The sequence below is a fragment of the Bos javanicus genome, chromosome X (assembly GCF_032452875.1).
Source record: "Bos javanicus breed banteng chromosome X, ARS-OSU_banteng_1.0, whole genome shotgun sequence".
NCBI lineage: Eukaryota > Metazoa > Chordata > Mammalia > Artiodactyla > Bovidae > Bos > Bos javanicus.
In genome coordinates, this window is record NC_083897.1 from 135,829,564 (window position 1) to 135,852,758 (window position 23,195).

At 40.0% G+C, this 23,195-nt stretch overlaps 1 pseudogene; it reads left to right on the plus strand.

Annotated features, from left to right (window-relative positions):
- Window positions 1–2,022: 2,022 nt before the first annotated feature.
- LOC133242919 (large ribosomal subunit protein uL4-like) lies at window positions 2,023–3,875 on the plus strand (annotated as a pseudogene).
- The last annotated feature ends 19,320 nt before the right edge of the window (window positions 3,876–23,195 follow it).

Here is a 23,195-nt window from a genome sequence, read left to right on the forward strand (position 1 = left end):
ACTGTAATATTTTACCACCCTTATGGAAACTGTATTAGGAAAGTAAGGCCAGGGTTTAGAATATCCAGCTGTATGTGAGATAGAAAAAAAAAAAAAGGAAAGGAAGCCAGAGCCCAAAGCCAGATTCTCCTCCATGGAGGCAAAACAGAGAAATACACCTGTATTTCTGACCCTCTAACACACAGGGTGAAATGCACACTGAGGTATCAGAGTCTCAGCCACTCAGATTAGCAACACATGCTTTGGAGAGGACCTACAGAATAGACAGGAAGAAGGAAGAGATCTCCTTTCTCATTCTAGAAGGCCACTGTCCTCTTATGAACTCCACCCCAGAGGATACCTAACTTTGGAAATCACACAATGAAATTTTTTGGCAGATGAAATCGGCTCACAACCCTAATGGCACAAGAAACTGCATGGAAACAGTCTTTGACTTCCTGAAGCAAAAGAAATAATCAGGCTCATGCTGGCATTTGATGAGTTAAGTGAACTGAAGTATGAAGTCTGACAAATTTGTTCATGGAATTTCCTTCAATCAAGAGGAGAAACAAAATCCGTAGGAAGTAAATCTTTGCTTCCTCTCCTACTGCTGTTATTGAAAGAATTATGGAGACCTTTTCATTTTTTGCAGAAAAGCAATGAATTGCCTCTTTTTATTAAGATGGATAAAAGCAGTGTCTAACTCTAAGGAGATAAGAACGTTCTAGAACAGTATTGCCCAGTATGCTATACTTTCCAATATGGTAGCTAGCAGCCATGTGTAATTACTAAGCATTTGAAATGTGGCAGTATGGCTGAGGCATGAAATGTTTAATCTTATTTCATTTGAAGTAATTTGATTTTAAATAGCCAAATGTATCTAGAGATGACCATATTGTAACACACAGTTATAGAAGAACTGTTTTATTCATGAGTGCTATATTCTTATGAAATATATCATAGACATAAAAGAATATATAATGTATACAGTTTAAATAATATTGAAATAATTCACATGCCCTCCAACCCTTCCTAAGAAAGAGAATATTACCCAAACCTCTGAAGTTCCCCAAGTGCCCCTCCCCGGCCCAATCCCTTTGTATCCCATCACACCTCCAGAGCTAACTATTATCCTAAATTTTCTGTTCATTGTTCCCTTAGTTTTTTGGTATGTTTTTACCAAAATTTCTGTGCATTCTAGATATTAACCATTTGCCAGTCATATATATTGCAAATATCTTCTCCCTATTTATGGATTGTCTTTTTATTTTATGGTCTATTTACTAAACCGGAATTCTTAATTTCAATGTGGTTAACTTTAGCATATATTTCCTTTGCTTGTGCATTTGTTATTGTTAAAATATCCTCCCCACTGCCAAGGTTGTAACATCTTTCTCTTATATTTTCTTCTTCGTTTTAGTTTTCTGTTTGCCTTTATGTCTTTGATCGATCTGATTTTATTTATGATATAAAATGGGGATACAAATTCATTTCTTTCCTTAGGGATAGCTATTCTACTATTAGTTATTGAATAGGTGGATTGTTTGCTCACTTATCTTTCATGCCAACTCTTGTTTAAGTGGGCCGATTCTAGGCCCTCTCTTTTCATGTAGCTTTCATCTCTCTTCATCTTTCCGTGTATCTTTTCATCTCTCCTTTGTGTATGTGGGCATAATTCCAGACACTACCTTCTGTTCCACTGGTCTGTTTGTCTACTCCTGAGACAATACAGCCATCTCTTAATTACTACAATGCTGAAATAAAGGAACCAGACAGAAAATAACAACCGATCTATACTTCCATTTACTTTTAAAATTCAAAGCAGAATGCTTCACATTCTCTTCAGTGAGGCATAGAGAAGAGCAAGAGATGAAATCATAGAAATACCAATTTGGGAGTGAGATGAAAGCCACTAGAAGATTTTCAAGTGACGTGACCTAGCTTATGTCTTCAAAGTATCACTCTGGAGCTTAACTGAGAATAAACCTTTGTGAGGCAAGAGTGGAAGCAGGAAGACAAACCAGGTGAGAGAAGATAGCAGATAAGACCAGAGTGGAAGCAGTAAATGTAGAGACATGTGGTCAGATTCCAGGTATATTATGAAGACCAGGCTGATCATACTTTCTGATGAATCCATTGTGAGGTGTAAGATAGGAGAGGCATCAAAAGAAGAAGAGAGCTATCAAGAATGATGCATTAGTAAAAAAAAAAAAAAAAAAGAATGAAATAATGCCATTTGCAACAACATGGATGGACCTAGAGATTATTATACTAAGTGAAGTAAGATAAATATAAAGACAAAGGTAAGTATCATATATCACTTATATGTGGAATCTAAGAAAATGATACAAATGAACTTATGTACAAAACAGTAACAGACTCATAGGCTTCAAAAACAAACTTATGGTTACCAAAGGGGAAGAGGAGGAGGGATGAATATGGAGCTTGGGAGTAACAGATACACACCACTACATATAAAATAGATAAACTACAAGGACCTAGTGTTTTAGCACCTGGAACTGTACTCAATATGTTATGATAACCTGCTTTTCCTGTGGGAGCCACCAGATTGAGAGGAGTGTGGCCTTCTCCTCTCCTCACCATGGTGTGTGCTCATCCACGGATATCAGTGTACTCCGAAAGGGAAGAGTCCTCTGGCAAAAGTCATTTTGCCTGCTGTGTTCAAGGCTCTCATTTGACCAGATATTGTTAACTTTGTCCACACTACCGTGTGCAAAAATAACAAACAGCCCTATGCTGTCTGTGAATTATCAGGTGATCAAATCAGTGCTGATTCTTGGGGTACTGGCAGATCTGTGGCTCAAATCCCCAGGGTTCGAGGTAGCAGGATTCACCATTCTGGCCAGGGTGCTTTTGGAAACAGGTGTTGTGGGGATTGCATGTTTGTGCCAACCAAGACCTGGTGATGTTGGCACCTCAGAGTGAATACAGCACAGAAGTGATATGCCACTTGCTCTGCACTGGCTGCGAGTGCCTTATCAATGCTGGTCATGGCTAAAGGTTATCATCTAGAGGAAGCTCCTGAACTTTCTTTGGTGGTTGAAGGCTACAAGAAGACCATGGAGGCTGTTTTGTGTCTCAAGAGACTTAAGGTCTGAAATGATATAAAAAAGCTCTATGCCTCTCAGAGAATGAAAGCTGCCAAAGGTTAGATGAAAAACCATCACCATATCCAGCACACAGGACCTTCCATCACTGATAATGAGGATGGTGGTATCATCAAGGCCTTCAGAAATGTCCCTGGAGTTACTTTGCTTAATGCAAGCAAACTGAACATTTTGAAACTTGCTCCTGGTAGTCATGTGGGATGTTTCTGCATTTGGACAGGAAATGCTTTCTGCAAGTTAGATGAGCTGTGTGACACTTGACATAAAGCAGCCTCCCTCAAGAGTCACCACAACCTCCCCCATGCACAAGATGCTCAATATAGACCTTAGCAGGATCTTGAAAAGCCAGAAATCTAAAGAGCCCTCCAAACACCATGCAATAAGATTCATCACAGAGTCCTAAAGAAGAAGCCACTGAAAAACCTGACAATCCCATATGCAAAAATCATGCCAAGAACCACAAAATTTGGATGAATAGGACAGCAGCAGCACTAGAAGCCAAATCAGATAAGAGGAGGGTTCGAGGCAAGAAGCTTGTAGTGGGAAACACAGGAAAGAAGGCTGTTGGCATTAAGGAGGGGAAGAAGACAGGTGGGTATAAAAGCTGCAAGGACCGAGAAACCAGAAGCTAAAAAGAAGCCCACAGGAAAGAAACCCACCATAGAGGAAAAGAAGGCTGCTGCATAAACTTCAATTTGTTTATCATGTAAAGGTCAAATCATTTTGGACAGCTGATTTTGAATAAAGACTTGATCAAAGAGGCAGTATGTAAAATATCATGTAGGAAACGAGTTGCCAGTCCAGGTTCGATGCACGATGCTGGATGCTTGGGGCTGGTGCACTGGGACGGCCCAGAGGGATGGTATGGGGAGGGAGGAGGGAGGAGGGTTCGGGATGGGGAACACATGTATACCTGTGGCGGATTCATTTTGATATTTGGCAAAACTAATACAATTATGTAAAGTTTAAAAATAAAATAAAATTAGAAAAAAAAAGAAAAAATATAATAACTTTAATGAAAAAAAATCTGAAAGAGAATATATATATGTATATATATGTATGTGTGTATAACTGAATCACTTTGCTGTACACTTGAAACTAACACTACAGGGGGCGGGCGGCGCGAGAGGCGGGCACCGAGCGCGTGAGTCACTCTGCTCCCCTGGGCTCGGAGAGGGACTTCGCCTCCCGCCTGTGAGAAAGAAAAAAAAAAAAAAAAAGAAACTAACACTACATTGTAAATTAACTCTACTTCAGTTTTTAAAAAAAATGATACATTAATTTTTTGGCTGAGCAATTGTAAGGATATATTATATATATACATATATATACTGTATATATCACATACATGGAATATACATAAGCTACACACACACATGCAGTGCCTAGTACAGGTTTAGGACATGATATATATATGTGTGTGAGTGTGTGAGTGTGTGTGTGTGTGTGTGTGTATTTCCTGGAGGCTCAGACGGTAAAGAGTCTGCCTGCAATGCGGGAGACCAGAGTTCTGTCCTTGAGTTGGGAAGATCCCCGGGAGAAGGAAATGGCAACCCACTCCAGTATTCTTACCTGGAAAACCCCATGGACAGAGGAGCCTGGAGATCTTCAGTCCATAGCGTGGCAAAGAGTTGGACATGACCGAGCAACTTCACTTTCATACACATACACACACATACACACACGTGTATAAATATGTGTGTTCATGTTTTTTGTTTAACACATAGTCCCTCTCTCTCCCTCATGGGACATAGACATAAAGGACATCCCAGTTTGTTAAAGGTAGAGATACCCTCACACTTAATTGGTAACCCTGAGTAATGCTTGCCTGATAATGGAGTGGTGGTGGAAGAGTGATGTCTGTAAGCCTTGATTCTTAGGCATTTGATGGGCACAGACAATGATGCCCATCTTAGGAAATAATCAGAGTAAACAAGAGTCACTATAATAATGTGGCTTCCAACAGGACTTTAAAAAAAAAAAAAAACCACCAAGTGCTATTTTAGCGTGTGCCTGAGGGTGAATGTTTACAGTAGAGAGCTTTGAGATTTCTGTGTTATCTGGATATAAATAGAACTTTTGAGCTCCTTGGAAGAAAGCTTAGGTATTTACCAAGTTGACCACTATTTTCTGCTGCTGATCAGTGAAAGGCTTTCCAAATGTTTTTCTGATTGTATTAGCCCTTTAAGATGGATGTTTTGATATGACCTCATTGACTAGGTGACTTTCAGAGATGACAGACCCGTCACCAGCTTGACACAGTATCTCCCCACACATCTCAGTCTGCAAAGCCAGGACCAGGCATTTGTTTTCAGGTTAACATTATGAACACCAAATTAATGTGTGGTTTCTACAGAATCCATGCTTTCTCCTTTCGTGTGTTTATAATACATGTGTAAACAAAAGACTTGGTAAAGAACTACATTCCTCTGGGTCACTCTCATGCATCCTGTACCTGTCATCACTCATATCCCTAAAGACTCATATAATTATGCCCAGATTCTATTCTCCATTCAGTTGGGTTAATTGCTAATATAAGGTCAGCAACATTGTGTTCTTAACTTGGGTGTTATTTTTAAGACATTTTTAAAAATGCAAGATGTTAATTAGCAGTAAACATTGACTAGATTGAAACAAAATCTTTCCTTCAAGGTAACACCAAGTATATAAGATGCTTTAAAGTGATTTGAAGATCCTTTTCAACTTGCATCATCAGTCAAGTACAATAGTTATGTTTATATTGTCATGACTCTAGCCTTTGAAACTTGTAAAACTAGTATAAAGATGATCAGGGTACAAAATAAAAGGTCTTCCCTGTCACTGGTACCTTCTTAATGGAATAAGACATTATGGAGTTATTTTACATTAAAAGGCAATTGTGCCAGGGACTAGGAGGTATAAAAAGATAGAAAATGGCCCCCACCATTAAGGAGTTTATTATCATGGGGAGATAGAGTTGGAAGCCAGTGGTTTTAAAGACAGCAAAGGCCCAATGATCACTTCCAGGGGACAGTTTCTTGGTGAATAAGAAATGAATGCTATTAATCTGATAATAATACACACTCAGATTTATTGCATAGTTCTCTGTGTTCCATGTAACATCTCCTTTAATCTCTACTACAACCCTATGAAGTAGGATATTATTTGTATCACCGTTTTGCAGTCAGGGAAAAGGTACAGTCAGGTTAAGTAACTTCCCAAGGCATACAGGTAGCAAGTGGTATAGCCGGGATCTAGAAGAACTGAAGAAATTCTGTTTCAGAATCTGCATCACAACCTCTGTGTTGTTTTACCATTTTGATGTCAAAGTGGGAAAATCAGCTTTACCACTTACTGTAGTAACAAAGGGTGGGTGAAAAGAGAGAACTTTTTATTTTGTGCCCTGGTCTGTCTGTGCACCACTTCTACAAATTTGGAAAGCAGGAGTCATGATAATGTAAAAATAGTTGCTTCTTGACTAGTCAAGTAGTGGTAAAAGGATCTTAAATCACATTTGGATATCTCTTTCATGTTCTGTGTTGGAAGAGGGTTGCCCTTCAGCCTACAAATGTTTCTTGCATGCTTCAAACCTTAGATGTGTTATCTTAGGAAGAATGCCACATTAAAAACACTGAAGGTTGCTTGCTCCATAGTGGCAGATAACTGGATAAATAGCACAATTTGGAGTTTAGTGGTATATATTTAGCTGCTCTAAGACTTAGTTTGGTCCCTTGTAAAAGGAGAATAATGGTATCTACCTTATAGGGTCTTTGTAAGTATTAAATGAGCTATTGAGAGTAAAATGCTTAACTTTATGCCTGGCACATAAAAAAATACTCCATGATAACGACAATCAAGATGATAATGATGATAGTGATGGTGATGATGATAAAACTCTCTTTGCTGATGGCAGGCTCAATTTTCAGTCAGTTCAGACACACCTTTTGAAGGAGGTCGCCATTTTCTTCATTACCTCCACCATAGTTTGGTCTCAGGTCTAACGACAGGGAGGGAACACAGCCCCGCCCATCAACAGAAAAGTGAAGTCGCTCAGTTGTGTCTGACTGTTTGCAACCCCATGGACTGTAGCCACCAGGCTCCTCTGTACATGAGATTTTCCAGGCAAAAGTAGTAGAGTGGGTTGCCATTTCCTTCTCCAGGAGATCTTCCTGACCCAGGGATTGACCCTGGGTCTCCCGCATTGTAGGCAGATGCTTTACCCTCTGAGCCACCAGAGATCAACAGAAAATGGGATTAAAGATTTACTGAGCATGGCCGTACCCATCAGAACAAGACCCAGTTTCCCCCACAGTTAGTCTCTCCCATCAGGAAGCTTCCATAAGCCTCTTGTCCTTCTCTATCAGAGGGCAGACAGAATGAAAACCACAGTCACAGAAAGCTAATCAAAGTTATCACATCGACCTCAGTCATGTCCAACTCTTTGCAACCCCATGGACTGCAGCATGCCAGGCTTCTCTGTCCATCACCAATTCCCAGAGCCTGCTCAAATTCATGTCCTTTGAGTCCATGATGCCATCCAACCATCTCATCCTCTGTCATCCCCTTCTCCTCCTGCCTTCAACCTTTCCCAGCATCAGGGTCTTTTTCAATGAGTCAGTTCTTTGCATCAGGTGGCCAAAGTATTGGAGTTTCAACCTCAGCATCAGTCCTTCCAATGAACATTCAGGACAAATTTCCTTTAGGATTGACTGATTTGATCTCCTTGCAGTCCCAGGAACTCTCAAGAGTCTTCTCCAACACCACAGTTCAAAAGCATCAATTCTTCAGCGCTGTTTTCTTTACATCCAACTGTTTACTTTACATACAACTCTCACATCCATACATCAATTCTTCGGCACTCAGCTTTCTTCACAGTCCAACTCTCACATCCATACAAGACCACTGGAAAAGCCATAGCTTTGACTAGATGGACCTTTGTCGGCAAAGTGATGTCTCTGCTTTTTAATATGTGGTCTAGGTTGGTCATATCATCTTTTAATTTCATGGCTGCAGTCACCATCTGCAGTCATGTTGGAGCCCCCCAAAATAAAGTCTGTCACTGTTTCCATTGTTTCCCCATCTATTTGCCATGAAGTGATGGGACCGGATGCCATGATCTTCATTTTTTGAATGTTGAGTTTTATGCCAGCTTTTTCACTCTCCTCTTTCACCTTCATCAAGAGGCTCTTTAATTCCTCTTCACTTTCTGCCATAAGGGTGGTGTCATCGGCATATCTGAGATTATTTATATTTCTCCTGGTAATCTTGATACCAGCTTGTGCCTCATCCAGTCTGACATTTCGCATGATGTACTCTGCATATAAGCTAAATAAGCAGGGTGACGATATACATCCTTGATGTACTCCTTTCTCAGTTTGGAACCAGTTCGTTGTTCCATGTCCGGTTCTAACTGTTGCTTCTTGACCCACATACAGATTTCACAGGAGGCAGGTAAGGTGGTCTGGTGTTCCCATCTCTTGAAGAATTATCCACAGTTTGTTGTGATCCACATAGTCAAAGGCTTTAGCGTGGTCAGTGAAGCAGAAGTAGATATTTTTCTGGAATTCTCTTGCTTTTTCTATGATCCAACGGATGTTGGCAATTTGATCTCTGGTTCCTCTGCCAGATTTTAGAATCTTAAATTTTAGGACACTGAGGTGAGATGTTCTATGTATTTTGCTTATGAATATAATATTTATAATATAGAAATTATCCTTCAGTCAGTTCTTCTATCATCCATTAATGACTTCCACATGCTTAATCTCTGCCATCTCTCTGAGATCTTATAAAAGCATTTAAAAGAAAATTTTACCAATTACCCTAACTGGAGTTGAGCAAAACTGGGTGAGAGGATTTTTGTTTAGATGAAAGTTTCTTTACCCCTCCACCACTGCCCCCTCTGCCTGAGTATTAGAATTTATAGAACATGATTCTGAACAATCTTGTAAACAGATTAGAACATTTCTGGAGATAAAAGAAATAGTGTGATAATGTTGCCTGTAAATGGAATATCTCACCTAATTCATTATACATGCTATACATAGATCTACTTCCAATCGGTATTGTCCACTGTAACCAGGCACACTGATTTTCAATAAATAATTCCCTGGACATTCTTTATCTAAGTTAGTTTATAATTGTGTTCACTGAGCATTATGTGTTCTTTGTGATTAGAGATGAGACGTCAAGAAAGGCTTCTTCGGATTCCAGAATTCCTTCCATTCACTATCACAGGAAGTATGCTCTCAGATTCTAGAATACTAATTGAAAGTTAAAGCACACTTTAAAAAATCTGGAATATATAATTAAACCAAATGGTTAGTCCTACTTGCTATTGTGTGCATATATAAGCATTTTATTTGTATTCAATTCTATAAAAAAGAAGGATTTAGTTACTTTTTTTTTCTTTCATCTCTCCAAAGCAATATTTACAGTGTATTCTTAGATACGAGAGGGGGCTAAAATGCAGACTTATAAATAGGACCAAATTTCATTGAATTGGAAGAAAAATTCACCACTAAGAGGGTGTGCATGTGTGTGTGTGTTATTTTTATGCCCAAACATTGTCATCACTCTTCAGAATCTAAAATGATGAGACTATTTTTGTGGATCTCATGTAATTCATTTACAGTCACAGCATGTAGGAAAATCTCTCCAGATCAGCATATTAGAGTGTATAATGGGGAGAAGTAATATAGCTTTAATTTTAGTGATGAAGATTGGGTGATTTTCTGTCTTTTAATTTTTCTTTCTGCATAGGCCTCACTTCCCCTGCCAGTAAACCTCCATTGTTAAGATGTGAACGAGCGTGAGGGACAGGCAGCTGGATTTTCACTCTAAATTGCTAGCTTGCATGCACTGCCAGCTCCCAGTATCAAGTGTTCATCTCTGTCTCGTGACTCGTCATTGACCTCAGTGAGATAAACCATCGGGCGTGGGCCTAATACTGACTTATCCCTGGCTTTGGGGTGTACAGCAAATACTGAGGGCTTAGTTGAGGTTAGGAGAGCCCACCCAGGCATCAGTTAGGCCAGTAGGTGAAGAGTGGAATCCAGCAACACAGGTCAGAAGTAAAGCCAGAAGATGCACTGGAAACTAGTCTGGAAACAAACAAACAAAAAAACCTTCCTGGATATAGCAATATTAAATCTGATTCCGTTAAAGAAGATTTTTAAATGATGATCCCTCAGTGGTGTAAAAACTGAGAACAAACTCTGTCTCTGATATTTGGTACTTGGCATACTTCCCTCTAAGCACCCAATAAATCTCTGGAGGATAACTGAAAGAATGAATGTGAGTGTTGAAAGGCCAGTTTAGTGTTACATCCTCCGCTTTGTCTATCTGTTTTCCTGCATGCCTACTTCTGTCTTCTCTCACTATTATGTTTTCTCTCTCTCTGTCTGTCTCTCTCTTGACTGATATGCTCTCCTCCCCATCCATGTAACATAACCATATCATGACTTAACTCCTAAGTTAATATCTCGATTGCAAAGACCAACCCACATGGAGCCAAATTTCTTAGTATGAATTCCAAATAATCTGTGCCCCACCTTCTCAAAAAAGTACTGGGGTCAACTTAAAATAAAAATGCATAGACACTTGAATCCAGGCTAGGCAAAAGGAATTTAAATTATGATCAGGAATCATGTAAAGAAACTGAGACTATACTAGGAATAAAATAATGAAATGAAATAGTCACCATAACATGTAATTTACCTGGCAGGCAAGGTAATTAGGGAAACATTAAAGATCATAAAATTGCCACCCCTAATAGAAGAAATTGTCATTTTTTAAAAAGCCAGCTCTTATCATAATGTTTGACACATAGTAGGTACTCAGTAAACATTTGTCAGAGAATTGAAAGAAGATGAACAGTTTCATGGAGAAAATGTAACACAGAAACACCCAGACCACATTCACATGCAGACAAACACATTCACACAAATAAGATATAAGTCAATGTGAGCATTTTTCATCCAACTAGCAATACAACAGGGGCTACTTTATATCTCTATACAAAATGTGGATATCTTTTCTGTAAGAATTCTGATCCTAGCTGAGAGAGAACGTGAGATAGTAGTTCAGAGAAGGCTCTAGTCCTGCTTACAACAACTTTGGCTATATAGCAAAAATGGAATCAAGTGACCCAAACTAATATAAACTAAAAGCCATCATTTATTATTAAGATACAATAACATGGACCTCAAAGGCCTTGGTGATAGATTAGAATGAAAGCTAAAGACACCATCTACATTCTATGCCTTTCTCATCGCTACCCATTCTGCAAGTCTTCCTCATTTCTTTCTCTTTTTCTCAAAGCTTCTGTATCTCTCTCCTCTTCTTGGGATCCTGTTTTTTAATTTTGCCCCCCCATCAATCATGGGTTTATATCGTCTCCTTTTAAATAAGACATCCTGGTGGAAACTGGAATCTCAATCCAAATTCCAAATTTTCAGAGAACGTGCTCTATTTTGTTTAGTCAGACATTCAAGTCTGGACCAGTCAACAGCACAGGAAGCCAAGGCCATATCAGAGAAAATGGTTGCTAGGGGACTACTCTTACCTTTCAGGTGGGAGTGGGTGTCCTGAAGGAAGGATTCTGTGGCAGGAAAGATAATATTATTGAATTCATTGCTTTCAGTGGATGGAACACTTAACACATGGCTAGAAGCAAGAGATCCTAGAATTACTGGTGGAAAACAGATCACCTCTTGCAAGTATAACCCTTCCCAACCCATGATTTTGGCCAAAGCATATTTACAAAAATAAGCTTATCAACAGGCGTCTGATAGGTATACACATTCTGTTTTTTAAAGAAACAGACCCTATGATCTTGCTTTCAAATGACTATGTGGAAAATTTAAATAAACATTATTTTTTTAATTGAAGAACCTGGTTTGTATTCTCACTGAGATAAAAAGTCATCCTACCTTTATTTTTTTTAATTTAAAAAAAATTTTATTGGAGCATAGTTAATTTGTAATGTTATATTACTTTCTGCTGTGTAGTACAGTGAATCAGTTATACATATACATAGATCTACTCTTTTTGAGATTCTTTTCTGATATAGGTCATCACAGGGTATTGAGTACAGTTCCCTATGCTATACCGTAGGTCATTATTAGTTATCTATTTTATTATAGTAGAATGTATCTGTTAATCCTAATCTCCCAATTCATCCCAACCCCCCTTTCTACTCTGGTAAGCATAAGATTGTTTTCTACATATGTGACACTATATCTGTTTTGTAAATAAGTTCATTTCATCCTACCTTTAAACACCCTCTTCCAGCAACACAAGAGAAGACTCTGCACATGACATCACCAGATGGTCAACACCGAAATCAGATTGATTATATTCTTTGCAGCCAAAGATGGAGAAGCTCTATACAGTCAGCAAAAACAAGACTGGGAGCTGACTGTGGCTCAGATCATGAATTTCTTATTTCAAAATTCAGACTTAAATTGAAGAAAGTAGGGAAAACCACTAGAACATTCAGGCATGACCTAAATCAAATCCCTTGTGATTATACAGTGGAAGTGACAAATAGATTTAAGGGACTAGATCTGATAGAGTGCCTGATGAACTATGGACAGAGGTTCATGGCATTGTACAGGAAGCAGTGATCAAGACCATTACCAACAAAAAGAAATGCAGAAAAGCAAAATGGTTGTCTGAGGAGGCCTTACAAACAGCTGTGAAAAGAAGAGAAGCCAAAAGCAAAGGAGAAAAGGAAAGACATACCCATTTGAATGCAGAGTTCCAAAGAATAGCAAGGGGAGATAAGAAAGCCTTCCTCAGTGATCAGTGCAAAGAAACAGAAGAAAACAATAGAATGGAAAAGACTAGAGATGTCTTCAAGAAAATTAGAGATACCAAGGGAACATTTCATGCAAAGATGGGCTCGATAAAGGACAGAAATGGTAGGGACCTAACAGAAGCAGAAGATAGCAAGAAGAGGTGGCAAGAATACACAGAAGAACTGTACAAAAAGATCTTCACGACCAAGATAACCACAATGGTGTGACGACTCACCTAGAGGCAGACATCCTGGTATGCTAAGTCAAGTGGGGCTTAGAAGCACCACTACAAACAAAGCTAGTGGAGGTAATGTAATTCCAGTTGAGCTATTTCAAATCCTAAAAGATGATGCCGTGAAAGTGCTGCACTCAATATGCCAGCAAATTTGGAAAACTCAGCTGTGGCCACAGGCCTGGAAGAGGTCGGTTTTCATTCCAATCCCAAAGAAAGGCAATACCAAAGAATGTTCAAACTACCACACAATTGCACTCATGTCACATGCTAGTAAAGGCATGCTCAAAATTCTCCAAGCCAGGCTTCAACAGTACATGAACCATGAACTTCCAGATGTTCAAGCTGGATTGAGAAAAGGCAGAGGAACCAGAGATCAAATTGCCAACATCTGCTGGATAATTGAAAAAGCAAGAGAGTTCCAGAAAAACATCTATTTCTGCTTTGTTGACTATGCCAAAGCCTTTGACTGTGTGGACCACAACAAACTGTGGAAAATTCTGAAAGACATGGAAATACCAGACCACCTGACCTGCCTCTTGAGAAACCTGTATGCAGGTCAGGAAGCAACAGTTAGAAGTGGCCATGGAACAACAGACTGGTTCCAAATAGGAAAAGGACTACATCAAGGCTGTATATTGTCACCCTGCTTATTTAACTTATATGCAGAGTACATCATGAAAAATGCTGGGCTGGATGAAGCACAAGCTGGAATCAAGATTGCTGGGAAAAATATCGATAACCTCAGATATGCAGATGACACCACCCTTATGGCAGAAAGTGAAGAAGTAAAGAGCCTCTTGATGAAAGTGAAAGAAGGAGTGAAAAAGTTGGCTTTAAGCTCAACATTCAGAAAACTAAGATCATGGCATCTGGCCCCATCACTTCATGGCAAATAGATGGGGAGACAGTGGAAACAGTGGCTGATTTTATTTTTGGGGGGCTCCAAAATCACTGCAGATGGTGACTGCAGCCATGAAATTAAGACACTCCTTGGAAGGAAAGTTATGACCAACTTAGACAGCATATTAAAAAGCACAGACATTACTTTGCCAACAAAGGTCTGTCTAGTCAAGGCTATGGTTTTTCCAGTAGTCATGTATGGATGTGAGAGTCGGACTATAAAGAAAGCTGAGTGCCGAAGAATTGATGGTTTTGAACTGTGGTGTTGGAGAAGACTCTTGAGAGTCCCTTGGACTGCAAGGAGATCCAACTAGTCCATCCTAAATGAGATCAGTCCTGGGTGTTCATTGGAAGGGCTGATTTTGAAGCTGAAATTCCAATACTTTGGCCACCTGATGTGAAGAGCTAACTCATTGGAAAAGACCCTGATTCTGGGAAAGATTGAAGGCAGGAGGAGAAGGGGACGACAGAGGATGAGATGGTTAGATGGCATCACCAACTCAATGGACATGAGTTTGGGCAAACTCCGGGAGTTGGTGATGGACAGGGAGGCCTGGCGTGCTGCAGTCCATGGGGTCACAAAGAGTCATATGTGACTGAGCGACTGAACTGAACTGAACTTAAATGGAAATGGGCCTCAGATGGACTTGAGCACAGAGTCCAATTTTTTCTCAGAACAGAATTTAAAATCCACCCTGAATCCTGCATGAGAACTCAGAGATTCCATCCATACCTCAGATAAACAGATTATAGGATATAGGAGAGATTTTGACTATGAAAGTTTTACTAGAAAGGTGTTAGGGTCAACTGCCATGAGCACCAGAGCAGCCTTGTGGTCCCGAGGACTGTGTGGGTCACAGGTGATAGAGAGAAAACATGTGATGACATCAGATTCCCAAATATCTTTCCCTTGAGAGCATTCATGACATAGGTGTTAAATCAGCTTATAGTAACCAAGAGATGGCAATTGTGTATAGTTGGGCCAGAATGCAGCATTCTTAGGATAGGAATGAGTCAGTCCCCTATCCCCATATAGTAAAACAGTCAAAGCTGGTTCATTCCTACCATGGGTGACAACAGAATTTTCAGGGAGGTCCAGACTTATCCCCCTTCCTCTTTCTTTACAGCCAAAAAACAAACTGGATAGAAGTCACATTAATGCACGGGGAGGAAAGAAGGTAATACATCAATAACTTGTCCTTTGTCCAGTTCCCACCAAACGTATAAAATTCCCAAAACTGTTTCACTCTGTGCTTGTAGTGAAATTTCCAAAAGCACAAGGCACAGTAATCAACAGGCCAATAGATTCAGACTGAGACCTAGCAGACCCTTGGAGGAAAAAATGATTAATAGTATCAGAATGACATCCTCTCAAGGATCTCCTATCTCTGAGACAACAATAATCTAACTTTACAGAACAAACAGCACCACTAGACTGGGACTTGAGCCATCTTAGTGCATTCTGAAGAAACGGAGGAACTAAAAGAACAGCTTTAGAATCGCAGTCAGGAAACCTGCCAGTAAGACAATGGTTGGAGTGCACTTGGCAGGCTTTAGGGAAACGCCAGCTGAATCCAATATGTTCATTACACAATGCAAGCAAAATCTGAGCAAGTGGAAACCCAGCTGAAGTAAATGTAGTTGGAAAGCAGTAATAAAAAAAAAAAATCAGGAAATGGGGTGAATGTGGTTAGAAAGCAGTAATAAAAATCAGTCAGGGAACTTGGGGATTTCTTAGGACTTGTGGACCAAATAAAAGAGATTGGAATATATAGGGCAGTGGTTCTCAAAGGAGCAGCATCAATCTGCCAACTTGTTAGAAATGCAATTTCTTAGCCTTGTCCCTGTCTTGCTGAATCAGAAGCTCTGGGGGTGGGACTCAGAAAGTTGTGATTTTTAACAGGTACTCCAGGTGAATGGTTATGAAGAGGCATTTATATTGTTCACTTGATTTGTCATTGGTGATGACAAATCTAGGGGGGTAGTTGGGATAGAAACCAGATGCCTCTCAGTATACCAGGTTTCTAGCGAGATTGTTCTTCCTGGCCCCATTGTGTTCGCCATCTGACTAATTTGGGCCAATGAGTTGTAAGGGGAAGTTATATGAATCCCTTCGGGGTTGAATATTTCATGATAACATTTAGAGCTGCTTCCCTCTACCACAGCATCCACCAAGTTTCATGGACTGTTCCTTCATTTGGATGAGCCCAAACTGAGGAGATGTGTATAAAAGAAAGTGAATCTTTCTCATTATAAAAAAAAAGAGGCATTTTATTGAGCATGGAGGGAGAAACATTATATATTTTCCAGGTATGGATAGGAGGAGAAACAAAAATGTTTGAATAAATGCATATTCCCTAGAGTTCTGATTTTTAAAGCCAGGTCATTAACACACTGTTGGGTCATGAATATATCTGAGTCATGGATCAGCATGTAGAAAACTTGATTAGAAAACATCTATTGAATTTAGAGTATTTTCTTCTCAAAACCTTCTTTTTAGTCGTCTCTCTTTGTGTATATGTATGTATGTGTGTGTGCAGTAAAAAATATTTATTATCTTGGATAAAGGTCAAAATGTTACAAAAGCCACTTTTCTAAGACAGAGATTCTCTTTTTTTAAAAATTTATTTTATTGAAGTATAGTTATTTACACTGTTGTGTTCACTTCTGCTATACAGCAGATTCATATATATACATATATATATATATTCTTTTTCATAATCCTTTCCATTATGTTTTATCACAGGATATTGAATCTTGTTCCCTGCGCTTGTTGTTTATCCATCCTATATATAAGTTTGTATCTGCTAATCCCAAATTCCCAATACATCCTTCCCTCACCCCTCGCCTTACCCTATGACTAAGACAGTGATTCTTAAATTTTAATGTACATAAGAAGTACCCAAATGTGTTAAAGATGAATTTCCAGACCCCAGGCAGAGAATGTAGTACACTAGACCTGAGATGGACCCAGGAATCTGCATTTTAACCAGTGCCCTAGGTGATTCTGATTCAGGTGGTCTGCAGATCCATTTTGAACAACAAGTTTCTAGGGTAGACATTGTAACTGACATTAATGAAAAAAATGAACAGTTCAGAGTAAATATTTTTGAGTCCCAATTAAAGATAGGCTAAAGGTTGTGGAGTGTGTAAAGTTGAATTAGACCTGGATTCTTCCCTCAAAGACATAAAAAAAGAAGCAGTCTTTATTGTTGGGCCTGCCTGATTTGGAAAGTCTGCAAAAGACAAAAAGGCTAAAATATCCCTGGGGATATTATTTGCCACTTACAATTCAGTTAGCAAGAACAAATATACGGGGCCAATCAGAGTCTCTGCTAGCACGTATAGTGCCTCTGTGAGTAGTAAAAAGGGGTACCTATGCTGGGTAAATGAACTAGGAAAACACACCTAATGGGTGGACCATCTAGAAAGACTTGTCCCTTCCTCCATATTAATATAGGCTCTGACACCACCACCATAGTTCTGTGTGGGACACAGAACATTCTTTCTACCCATACTCTTTGATGCTGCCCTTCCCCACTAGTTCTGGACTGTTGTTAAAACTTGATTTGGCCACCAGGACATCAGCAAACATGAGGCAAGCAGAGACTTGAAAAAGGTTTATACATTGGAGTTTACCCTCTTGCTGCTGTCAGTAACTTTTCCTACCATGCAGAGTCCATCCAGGTTAGCCAGGGGGATGGTGAGTGTCTATAAGGGGAGAGGTCTCAGTCATCCCAGCCATCCCAGTTGAGGCCATCCTAAACCAGCCAGCTCCAGCCCATTCATTAACTGACTATAGGTGAAGAAGCAAGCTAGCCAAGATCAGCCAAGCCTAGAAGAACCACCCAACTGAGCCCAACCCAGATTGCCAATCTATAATAATGAGCAAAAATAATGGTAACTGTTTTAAACCACCAAGGTTTGAAGTATTTGGGTATTTGATGAAGACTCATGAGCCACCTAATGGGCTTTCCTGGTGGCTCAGACAGTAAAGAATCCACCTACAATGCAGGAGACTTGGGTTCAATCCCTGGGTTGCGAAGATCCCCTAGAGGAGGGCATAGCAACCCACTCCAGTATTCTTTCCTGGAGAATCCCCATGGACAGAGGAGCCTGGCGGGCTTCAGTCCAAAGCGTTGCAAAGAGCTAGACATGACTGAGTGACTAAGCACAGCAATGAGCTACCTAGACAGTAATCTCTAGTTGGAAACAGTCCTTCATTATTCAAGCCCACAAGCCCAACAGTCTGTGGAGGACACAAGCTGCACCATTACACATGACAGCCTGAGGTGCAAACTATGTTAAGTCAGATTAAGCTTTATAGGCTGCAGTCATGTCCAACTCTTTGTGACCCTATGGACTGTAGCTCACAAGGCTCCTCTGTCCATGGGATTCTCCAGGCAAGAATACTAGAGTGGGTTGCCATGCCCTCCTCCAGGGGATCTTCCCAACCTAGGAATTGAACCCACATCTCTTATGTCTCCTGTATTGGCAAGTGGGTTCTTTACCCACTAGCGCCACATGGGAAGCCCAGGCTGCAGGATAACCACCAAGAAATCTCTGCCTGGCAGAGTAATTAGAGTCTGTCTATCTGGTCATTCATGAAAGAGTGAAATGACTCAAGAAGAGCCTGCTGAACTGGGAAATTAGATGATCTAATGATGAGATCAGACTCAATGAATGCATAATAGATGGTACAGCACAAAAATTCCAGACTGACTGCTGTAATGAAGGCACTCATTGTAAACACATAGCCTCTTTGGCTGAAGGATTGTTTTGGGCTATTTTTATTAAGAAAACTATGCATGTTTAGAAGATATAATTGGGTTTCCCTGGTGGCTCAGATGGTAAAGAATCTGCCTGCAGTGTAGGAGACCCGGGCTCAATTTCTGGGTTGGGGAAGATTCCCTGGAGAAGGGAATGGCTATCCACTCCAGTGTTCTTGCCTGAAGAATTCCATTGACAGAGGAGCCTGGTGAGCTACAGTCCATGTGTTGTGAAGAATTGTTTCAGTGTTTTATTACCCATCTGGATCCTGTGCAAAACCATTCATAAAATGTGTTCCTATGTAACAGAGCAGCAGGAAACAACCAGACAAGCTCCAGTGGCAATTTCCCTTCACTCTCTACTCCTTATCATGCCATCAAATGTGAAGGGAAAAAATGGGAATCTCTCTTCCATATTTCCTTCAATTTGGAAAGTTTTCCTTTTAAAATCTTAAACAGTTTCCTTTCATAATATCCACAAATATCTGTATTGGTCACATAAAAAAGGAAATCATATCCCTGCACATCCCCCTGTGTACAGAAATGAAGTCTGAGCCAGCTGGCTTATCATTCTAAAGTAGATGTGGAAAACTGTTGAATGAGAGATAAGTTGCATGTGGAGAAAGTGACAAGACACAGAGATGTTCACAACACAAAGGTACCACCTTATACACCTATTAGGGATCAGAGGAAACCTGGAACAACCCTGAGAGCAAGCGACAATTCTGGTGTTCTTTAATGAGGTCAGTGAATAGGCCATAGCTGGGATGCAGAACCTCTGGGATTAGGCGCAACAATTCATGTGAAGGAATTGTGTGCTTTTATCTGTGGAGAAGGCTCAGTTGCTTTTATCAGGTTCCTAAAGGAATCTTTGTCTTCCCTGCTGCTGCTGCTGCTAAGTCACTTCAGTCGTGTCTGACTCTGTGCGACCCCATAGACGGCAGCCCACCAGGCTTCCCGTCCCTGGGATTCTCCAGGCAAGAACAACTGGAGTGGGTTGCCATTTCCTTCTCCAGTGCTTGAAAGTGAAAAGTGAAAGTGAAGTTGCTCAGTCGTGTCTGACTCCTAGAGACCCCATGGACTACAGCCCACCAGGCTCCTCCATCCATGGGATTTTCCAGTCAAGAGTACTGGAGTGGGGTACCATTGCTTCTCCACCTTTCCCCAAAAGGTTAAAAATCATTACAGTAATGGAATCTTAATTTGTGAGCATCTCACTTCATTAGAGGATGACTTGATTTTATCTTTTCTTTTCTTTGACAGCTTCATTGAGGTATAAATGATGTACAAAAAACTGCTCTTGTTTAATATATGCAGTTTAATGAGTTCCGACATATGCATCCACCCATGATACTATCCCCACAATCAAGGAAATAACCATATCAATCACTTCCAAAAGTTTCCCTTTTGTGTGTATGTGGTAAGAACATTTAACATGAAATTTACTGTCTTAAGAAATGTTTAAGGGCACAACACCAACTTGTTAACTATAGATAGTATGTTGTATAGCAGATCTCTAAAACTTACGCATCTTTCATACCTAAGACTTAATACCCATTGAACAAAAATACACAGGGATCTCTTATTCAATTGTTTTTTTTTTTTTTAAACCAGAGCCTGATTGTCTTTTACACAGAAGTACTTTGCACTCAATGTGTAACATGAATCTTTTCTTTCCCTTGACAGATGGGTCAATACCGCCATCAGATTGATTATATTCTTTGCTGCCAAAGGTGGAGAAGCTCTATACAGTCAGCAAAAACAAGACCGGGAGCTGACTATGGCCCAGATCATGAATTCCTTATTGCAAAATTCAGAATTAAATTGAAGAAAGTAAGGAAAACCACTAGACCGTACAGGTATGACCTAAATCAAATCCCTTACGATTATACAATGGAAGTGACAAATAGTTTCTAGCGATTAGATCTGACAGAGTGCCTGAAGAACTATGGGCAGAAGTTTGTGATATTGTACAGGAGGCGGTGATCAAGACCATCCCCAAGAAAAAGAAATGCAAAAAGGCAAAATGGATGTCTGAGGAGGCCTTACAAATAACTGTGAAAAGAAGAGAAGTGAAAGGCAAAGGAGAAAAGGAAAGCTATACCCATTTCAATGCAGTTCCAAAGAATAGCAAGGAGAGATAAGAAAGCCTTCTTCAGTGATCAATGCAAAGAAATAGAGGAAAACAATAGACTGGGAAAGACTACAGATCTCTTTAAGAAAATTAGAGATACCAAGGAAACATTTCATGCAAACATGGGCACAATAAAGGACAGAAATGGTATGGACCTAACAGAAGCAGAAGATATTAAGAAGAGGTGGAAAGAATAGACAGAAGAACTGTACAAAAAGATCTTCGTGACCCAGATAACCATGATGGTGTGATCACTCACCTAGAGCCACACATCCTGGAATGTGAAGTCAAGTGGCCTTAGGAAGCATCACTATGAACAAAGCTAGTGGAGGTGATGGAATTCCAGTTGAGCTATTTCAAATCCTAAAAGATGATGCTGTGAAAGTGCTGCACTCAATATGCCAGCAAATCTGGAAAACTCAGCAGTGGCCACAGGACTGGAAAAGGTCAGTTTTCATTCCAATCCCAAACAAAGGCAATGCCAAAGATTGCTTAAACTACCACACAATTGCACTCATCTCACACACTAGTAAAGTAATGCTCAAAATTCTCCAAGCCAGGCTTCAACAGTACATGAACCATGAACTTCCAGATGTTCAAGCTGGATTGAGAAAAGGCAGAGGAACCAGAGATCAAATTTCTAACATCGACTGGATCATTTAAAAAGCAAGAGAGTTCCATAAAAGCATCTACTTCTGCTTTATTGATTATGGCAAAACCTTTGACTATGTGGATCACAACAAACTGTGGAAAATTCTTCAAGAGATGGAAATACCAGACTACCTTACCTGCCTTCTGAGTAATCTGTATGCATGTCAAGAAGCAACAGTTAGAACTGGACATGGAACAATAGACTGGTTCCAAATTGGGAAAGGAGTATGTCAAGACTGTATATTGTCACCCTGCTTATTTAACTTATATGCAGAGTACATCATAAAAAATGCTGGGCTGAATAAAGCACAAGCTGGAATCAAGATTGCTGGGAGAAATATCAATAACCTCAAATATCAATATGGCAGAAAGCAAAGAAGAACTAAAGAGTGTCTTGATGAAAGTGAAAGAGGAGAGTAAAAAATCTGGCTTAAAACTCAACATTCAAAAAGCGAACATCATGGCATCTGGTCCCGTCATTTCATGGCAAATAGATGGGGAAACAATGGAAACAGTGAGAGACTTTATATTTTGGGGCTCCAAAATCACTGCAGATGGTGACTGCAGCCATGAAATTAAAAGACACTTGCTCCTTGGAAGAAAAGCTATGACCAACCTAGACAGCATATTAAAAAGCAGAGACATCACTTTGCCGACAAAGGTCTGTCTAGTCAAAGCTATGGTTTTTCCAGTAGTCATGTATGGATGTGAGAGTTGGACTATAAAGAAAGCTGAGTACCAAAGAATTGATGCTTTTGAACTGTGGTGTTGGAGAAGACTCCTAAGAGTCCCATGGACTGCAAGGAGATCCAACCAGTCCATCCTAAGGAAATCGGTCCTGAATATTCATTGGAAGGACTGATACTGAAGCTGAAGCTCCAATACTTTGGCCACCTGATGTGGAGAACTGACTCATATGAAAAGGCCCTGATGCTGGGAAAGATTGAAGGCAGGAGAAAGGGATGACAGAGGATGATATGGTTGGATAGCATCACTGTCTCGATGGACTTGAGTTTGAGCAAATTCCAGGATTTGGTGATGATTCGGGAGGCCTGGAGTCCTGCAGTCCATGGGGTCACAAAGAGTCGGACACAACTAAGCAACTGAACTGAACTGAACCCATTTTATAATGAAATTAGATATGTGCTCCAAACAGGTAAGAAAAAAAAAAAAAGCTTTCAGTTTTTACTTTTGAATGTCTTGACAAGAAAAGGGTCAAGTGAAGAGGGGTAATTCTCTCCCCTAATCTCCTCTCCTCTCCAATTTCCTTATGGCCTCTTTTTAATTTCTTCTGTGTTCCTTTCACCTATTAGAACATTTTTTTTTTTCTGACTTTAGGACACACCTGATGCTCTTTTCCTCTCCCCATGGACTAAAGGAATTGATTTGGGTCCTGAGCATCCTCTATGATCCCCTGGTTTACTTTAGCTGCCAGAGCTCTGCTGTCTTCCTGTATGTGAGTATTTGGCAGAACTGAGATATTCAATATATTGGCCTTCCCCTCACATCCCCGACACAAATGATGCACCTGACCTGAAGGTCCTCAAGTTTGATGTGTGATACAAAGTATGGTGTGGTACAAAATATGAATCAGTCCCCTTTTTCATCTGAATCTGTGAG